We start from the raw sequence: 7542 nt of genomic DNA, 5'->3' as shown, positions 1-7542 counted from the left end.
GTCAATATGATTATTTGACCCAAAGGAGTGACCTCATGTGCACATGTTGGTAAATGGTCAGGACGTCCTTACATTAAATATGACCCTAGCTGCTAAATTTCCCATTTCATTTCCCTATTTGTATTCAGAGCAGAAATCTTTAGGTGTTCAACAATTACTCTCATAATCGCTGATTAATCTGCTGATTATTTTCTCGTTTCCCTGATTACAAAATGCCATACAGTGGTGACAAATGCCTCATACTTTTTCCCCAGTGACCAAGATAACAAAGGCAGATTCCATCTTTCAAAAATATTCACTTTGGTCTTGTGTAAACCAACAGATCCTGGCTGGAGAAGCTTCAACCAGCATAATGACTGACAACAGATAATGAGGAATTGTCAATTGATTATCTCTTCTAAACTGAATATAGATTCTAAAACTTTTTTTTTTCTTTGGATTAGTTGACCTAATGTCAATATAAACAGTTTTGATTGTGTTTTTTGTTGTTAATGGAGTACAAATGCCAAACAATTGCACTTTCACCTCCTAAACTACACATTGAGCATGTTGGAGTTTTACACTGAAGAGGTTAGCTGCAGGCTCTGAGAGTTTATGATGGACATTTTCACCTATTTTCTAACATTTACAGCGTTTAGATCACCTGCTGTTCGCTCAGATTGACATTTATAAACTTATATTGGAACCTGCTTTCATTCATTTTCCTGTTAAAGAAGCAAAAAAACTGAAAACATTGCGACATCTTGAGGCTCTTCCCACGAAGGTCCGTGTGTGATCCAAGTGTGCCGTAATGCTCGATAAAACAGAGACACTAAACAATTTATTCACACTAAACACCTGATTTCCTGTTATATGGATGTATGATTGAGCTGTCCTTGTGCTGCGGCTCAGTCGCACACATTATTACTGATGTCGTATATAAAGACAGACTGCAGTCCCTTGGTTCCTGCTTGTTCTTGTGTTCCCGTCACCACGTCTCGAACTATTGTGTCTATCTATAACCTTCACGCACGCAAATCTGCCACACATTACCTTGGAAATAGATGAGCAGCATTTATTTTATTAGCTGTGTTTTCACTTTCAATCTAAAGCACAAGATACATGCTAATGATCTCCATAGTGACTCCATAGTAACAGAAACTATATCCGCGTTTCTTAAAATACCTTTTCAACTGCAGTCACCATTACAGATGTTTATAAGAAAGAGGCAAATTAGCTTACAGCTTCCCTTAGCGCCGCGAGTTGGTAACAAAACTCAAGGCTGACAAGAGCAGAACATTCTCATGCTGCTATAATTACAGAGTTTCTTCATGTCTTTACAGTAGACAGAAGTAATCAGTACTGCGGCACGGTGAGTTTAATGTGAAATAATATGCTCAGCCACACAAATTCACACTGAAGCCTGGGTTTTGGCTGCGCAAATTGTGAACATATGTGTATAATTTGGGTGGAAAAGTTTGAATTAGGGGTTTAAAGGGGTTTGTGAAGATGGCAGCGATTCAGTATCTGTGTAAAATGAGCACTGATGCCCAAAAATGATGATTTATTTATTTGTAGGGAGCGTAAAACATATTTCACATCCACCTAACTTAGATATACGACACAATTACACCTCGGCCTGTCACCTTTTTGTCTCAGCATCATAAAAGTGGCATAAAAAAGAGCATTTAAAAGATTTTTAGCATTATCTTAATGTATCACTGTAGCTGTAAAGCAAATATCCTCTACCAATTAAACCAAAATAAAGATATTTAAATCTACTAAACACAGTACAGAACAGTAACTTAAATGTGTGGCTATAAAGAAAAATGTATTAAGAGACAATTATAAAAAGCATTAAATTAAGAAAACAAGTCTACTTTCTCTCAATATAAACGCAGCATGTAAAACTCAGCAGTTTTAGAGAATATTTGTTTGGAAAAAGCATACACCAACGTAAACGAGGGGGAAAAGGAAGTGTACGATGCACGAAGCAGAAACAAAGAATGACACATTGTTTACGTTTCTACATTTCTGAGAAGCAGCTTCACTGACAAGCTCTCCTGATGCTACGCCCAAACAGCTGTCCATCACAGCTGGAAGCTTTGCAGGTCCAAATTCTCTTTATCCAGATGTGGAGCGAATTTGTTCACGTTTTCTGTGTTTCCCTACTGAGGATTTCAGCGTTGTGTCCACTGGGTCATGAGTCATACACTCCTTACTCTTCCTGTATAGCTCCACTGTAAATCAAGTGCGCTCCTTATACGGCTGACAAAGTAAATATGCATATATTGTAACTGCCACTCAGTGTGTGTGATTGTACTTCACCTAGTGTTGTTCTCATCACCTATTATTTGTGTAATGAGGTTGAATTTGCTACAGCCTCTCTGTCACCGAGTTGACTTTCTATTAAAAAATACAATGTTACTGAACAATGTTGACAAAAGTAAGTCGAGACTGATCCTGAAATTCAAGAGTATAGTAAGTAGACATAACGTTCAAGGTAAGGATATAACGTTAACTACTACTCGCAGTGCAGAATGTCACCACTTTACGACATGCTTATATCATAGATGGCATATTAATCCCAGGTTTTTCCAGGTTGGGCACCTTCCTGAGAGAGTTTAAAAGTTGAAATAAATCCACTGGAGGTAACTCTGGTGTCCGAGCCCATGTAAAATGATTGCACTGGGAGCAGAATGTAAATGCTGAAATGTAAGGCTTTTGACGCTCACCAGGTCTGACAGTCAGCGTGAAATCTCCAATAAGATTACGACAGTTGTAACCTGCATGAATCCGTCTTTGTATTAGCATCACTGTGCCTGACCAAACAGTCTAAGAAGGGGGGCTGTTTGGTCCGATTTACCAGCTTTGCGAGGAATGCGTTGATTCAAACTGCAGACCTGAAATGTACACACAGGCTCATATTGATTCATGTTGAATGACAATGCACAAACAGGACAAGCACATACGGCAGGTGTTTGATCCGGTTTCAAAGCTAGATCATCACCAAAGTTAGAGATTTTTAATCACTTGCCACAACTAGCTTTCAGAAAGTTTTTGTTATAGTTTTTTGTCGGTCTTGTTAATTCTCTGTATCAACTCTTCCACCCACCAGAGGTCCTCAGTGTCTCTCTTCATCTTCCTCTCTGCCACACCCACCTCACCTGTTCACAGTTTGCCAATGAGCTCACCAGCTTGTACTTCCCTGATTTGCATCCTCACTATATATACCTCCAGCTCTCCACTGCTGTTGATTGTCTGTGTTGCTTCTGTGTTTCTCATCTCTTGCCTTGCTTTTTCTCTTGAGCATTTTGCCTTTACTTTGGGTCCTGCTTCAGCCTGCTCCCTCTGCTTTGTTTACCTGCCTTCATATTTTTTTTCTTTTTAAAGTGAAGCTCGTATTTAGTTTTCTGAACCAGCCTCTTGTGTCCTGCATTTGGGTTCTACATGTATGATCAAGTGTGTTAGCATGAAGTCAAACAGTAATGTCAAAAGCATCTTTTCTTCTGGAGATTAAAACCTTGAATAGACAATCTCACCCAAAGCAGAGGTTATTTGTGTAATACCTCGTAGCTTAACATTGTAAATTTGATCAAGTTTCTTGCTGAACCACAAAAAGACTGTAGTGATGATGCTGTCATCTCGACACAAACCCCGGAGCTCCTCTGTAGACGGTGAATAATGGAACAAATCCTGTGGGACTCCTTGACGGCAGCTACAGTCGTCTTACTGTGACACTGGGATGTTTTCTGACTCACAGCCGGCGAAGTTACAGTTAAAATATCACACTGAGCCACTAATTCAGCGTCAGTCAACCTGTGACACCAGATGACATCCTCAACTCAAGTTTCGACGCTCTGATTTCCATCCAAGACAAGACGGCGATAATTTTATTCACCAAAAACAGCCAAAGGATGTAACTTAGAAGCTGCAGGGTTTTATTTTTAGAGTGGATTTTCCCTTGCAGTATCTCCCATCACCGAGTCCAACAGGTTTTAGTCTCTATCTATCACACGCCTACCTTTTAGCATCTTACGCAAAGCAAAAGTTTTGTAGAAAATGGAATTAAAGAGCCAATGGAAAGAGGTCGGCTTTTACGAATCCATGGAGCCCTAACTTTAAAAAAAGAAGAAAAAAAAAAGAGCGAGAGAGAATCCATTTAACTTTGCATGATCCAACATAGAAAACATTCAGTTGTTTTTATTGTGCTAAAAAGGAAGAAGACCTTTCTTTGCCTATGAGGATAAAACACATTCAAATTCATAAGAGATTCGCAAGTTTAGCATCTGCAGCGAGCACACATATTACAAATGTGTGGCCTGGATCATCCGGGCTCCGCTCAGAGGTTGCATCATCCGCAGCATACTGTAAATGTGCAGAGATGGTAATACCGTTCTATCTGTTTATTGACTTTAAAAGGACCAGCTGTGTGTGTGCAAGTGCACGCATGTGTGAATATTCATTCTCATTTTGACCAGGAGCATTGATATAGTACACAGGGATTACGCACATAAATTTACACTCCCACACAAAACGGTGGAAATAACTACATCTTCTCTGAGGCATCGATGCATATTTATCAAGGCGTAGACGCCCTTGGCCACATGCTAGTTCCATTGTAGTGGGATGGGAGTGAGCTGACTGTCTGGTGCAGAGGGATCGCCCTGAGTCTCAGCCTGCTCTGCCTGTTATCATGATGAAAATAAGCGCGGAGGACTTCAGCAACAGGCCAAGGAGGGGTCATCAGGGATTTGACGTGTGTGCTTGAATCCCTCTTATCACCTGTGCACTCTGAACAGCTTTGATGGGACCAGAAATGCAGCTCTTTGGGCATGTTTGGAGGAACTACATATTAAATCCAGCACTGAATCACCATGCAGGATAATATAATATAGCCATGCGCTGGCAGAGGGGGTGCAACAAGAAGATATCGTCCTATCTGTATATCAGCAGCATGCTCTTTGAAAATCTCTCCTTCAGTAGAAGGTCGTGGTTTGTGCTAAGGGCTGAGTCTCCTGCTGCGGTCCATATTAAGGACATTATTAGAGGCCTTTGTGTGTCTGTCTGTCTTCCTTTGCGCCTGCAGAAACCTGCATGGTAAACAGGGAAATGGTTTCCTCATTACCTCCTCAAAACATGCAGACAAACAGCTCATAACAGTGCTAATCACATGCACGCCAACCAGAACAATTAAGGGTCATTGAAATAAAGATTTTGTGAGTCACTTTTTCAAGATAAATAGCGAGAAAGCAAACCCCCCTCCCTGCATAAGTCCGTCTGAGATTGCTCGGTAACTTCAGTACTTGAGAGTGTCGTGTCCTTGACCGCATCAGACACACACACACACACACACACACACACAAGCTTTGCCTCAGCAAAGAAGAGGAAAATCAAAAAAAAATTCAGCTCTGTGTAATATCTAAGGCTCTTTCACTGAACCCAGGCAGATCATAGCGAGTTATGTTCACTGAATAATTAGCAAATAACCTGTTAGGGGCAGCAGCTGAACATTGTTGGGAGTCGCTAATGAATAGTTTCATAATCTCTTCCTAGGTTAGATTAGAAGGACACCATTACCATCAACTCATCTGCCTGGACATCTGACGCATCAAAGCAGACCCATCCAACCAGCAATCATCCAGTTGGTTTCCTTTTAAGCGGGCAAGTATCAAAGTCTATTTTCATCTGTAATGTGCGACTTCCTCGGGAGGTGGTGGAGGCTCCACAATGCAGCGCAGCAGGGCCTGGTCTGTCACGTTATCTGAATGTTTTTGCTATTGTCGGTTTCAATTATAATCCTGCCGAAAGGCCTCACAGAAAGTGTCGTCTAATGTCTCTGGTCCCAGAGGAGGATCCAGAGAGCTGCGGGGCTTCTTGAGGGGGATCCACTGTGACTCTGTCCACCAGACAATGAACACAATAAGAGAGTGTTAGCATCACTATTGTGTTCATAGCTTGAGCGCTTCGGCCTCTGTGACAGATCGTTTCCACTTGTACTGTGGAAGAAAGATCAATAATAAATACAAAACCTAAAACTCTTTGACTGCTCTCACAGGCGACACAGAATATTTCTTTGATTATTAATAAATGGACGCATTTATATTTCAAGAGCACACTTGAAATATATTAACCTAAATGTCAGAGACAGTATTAACTTTCATAACACAACTGTGCATTTAAAAAAACAAAACGATCACAGCAGAAGTAATTTTATATTATAGTATTGAGATATATTCATGTTAACATTTCTGGATGGAGACACCTGAGTAGCAGTGTTTTGGGGTAAATTCCTTTAAAAATCTGATTCTGTTGCAAATGTACTGTCGATCCAATATTGCTAATATCACTCTCAGTCTTTTCTAACTTTTTTTGGTTCATAAGTCTTTCAAACAAAGTCAACTCACAACTCCTTGTCCAAATTTACAACAGGCTTTGAGCATTTTTAACTGTGGTTCTTACCATCTCAGACTGCTTAAATAGAATATTTATAGAGGTCAGGAGAAGTAAAAGTACCTGGTCTTTAAAGGAATAGTTTGACATAGTGGGAAATGATCTGATTTGATTTCTGACAGATGAGAGATGTGATTCCATTCTCAGTCGTGTCTGTTCTTCACATATGAAGCTCCAGCCGGCAGCCGGTTACTTTAGCTTAACTTTCCCTGAACACAAAGAATAGAAAGAGAGGAAATGCTTGGCCAGCTCTGTCTAAAGGCAATAATAACAAGCTTGTGGCACCTCCAGACCCCACTAATTAACACATTATGCTGTTTTTTTTTTTTTTTAATCCAAATTATAATTAAACCCAATTATTAAAACAATAATTTGAAGTCTTACAAATGGCTATATGTGTGACTATTTCTTGACTTAGCCTCAGTATCTAAAGCCAAGAAATAGGTCAACATATAACCACCTGCACAAAAGCAATTTTTTTTTTGTTTTTAAACAAACGATATATTAACTGGTGAGCTGCAAATGTGCAGATATGTAGATTTTGTCACCTTTAGAAAGAGCTACATCAGCTGTTTCCCCATATTTACAATCATTATACTGAACTGTTAGGCAGCTCCTGGAGTTTCATATTTAACGCAGGCATGAGAGTGGTACTGATCCTTTTTTTTCAAAATTTTTGCCAGCAAAGACCCTTTCATAAATTAAAAGAAATATCAGTTTGTGTATTATCACATGACCCCATTAAGGAGGTTTCAAACCAATGATCTAATCCAGTCACCTTGGTATTAATAGTACAAAAACTGCGTGTCATCGTATAGTATATATCATATTACTCTGTTGGAAAAACACAATGTGGAAGCTTTATTACTTAGATAAAAGTGAACATTTATTAATTAGTCTGAATTGCACTCACACCTCAACATAGCTCAGGATACTATGAAACAGGTTTTTACATTGCGTGTATCGCACAAGACACCCAACTGTGAAACTGTCAATTGTAGATACAACATCATAACAAGGCTCCTAACAAAATGTGCATATTGCAGATAAAGCAGCCCTCAGAAAATGAGGACATGCGCACACTGCTTGTCTTTACACATTTACATGTGA

Source organism: Stegastes partitus, unplaced genomic scaffold (assembly GCF_000690725.1).
Source record: "Stegastes partitus isolate 25-593 unplaced genomic scaffold, Stegastes_partitus-1.0.2 Scaffold356, whole genome shotgun sequence".
NCBI lineage: Eukaryota > Metazoa > Chordata > Actinopteri > Pomacentridae > Stegastes > Stegastes partitus.
Note: the sequence above shows the minus strand (reverse complement) of the source record.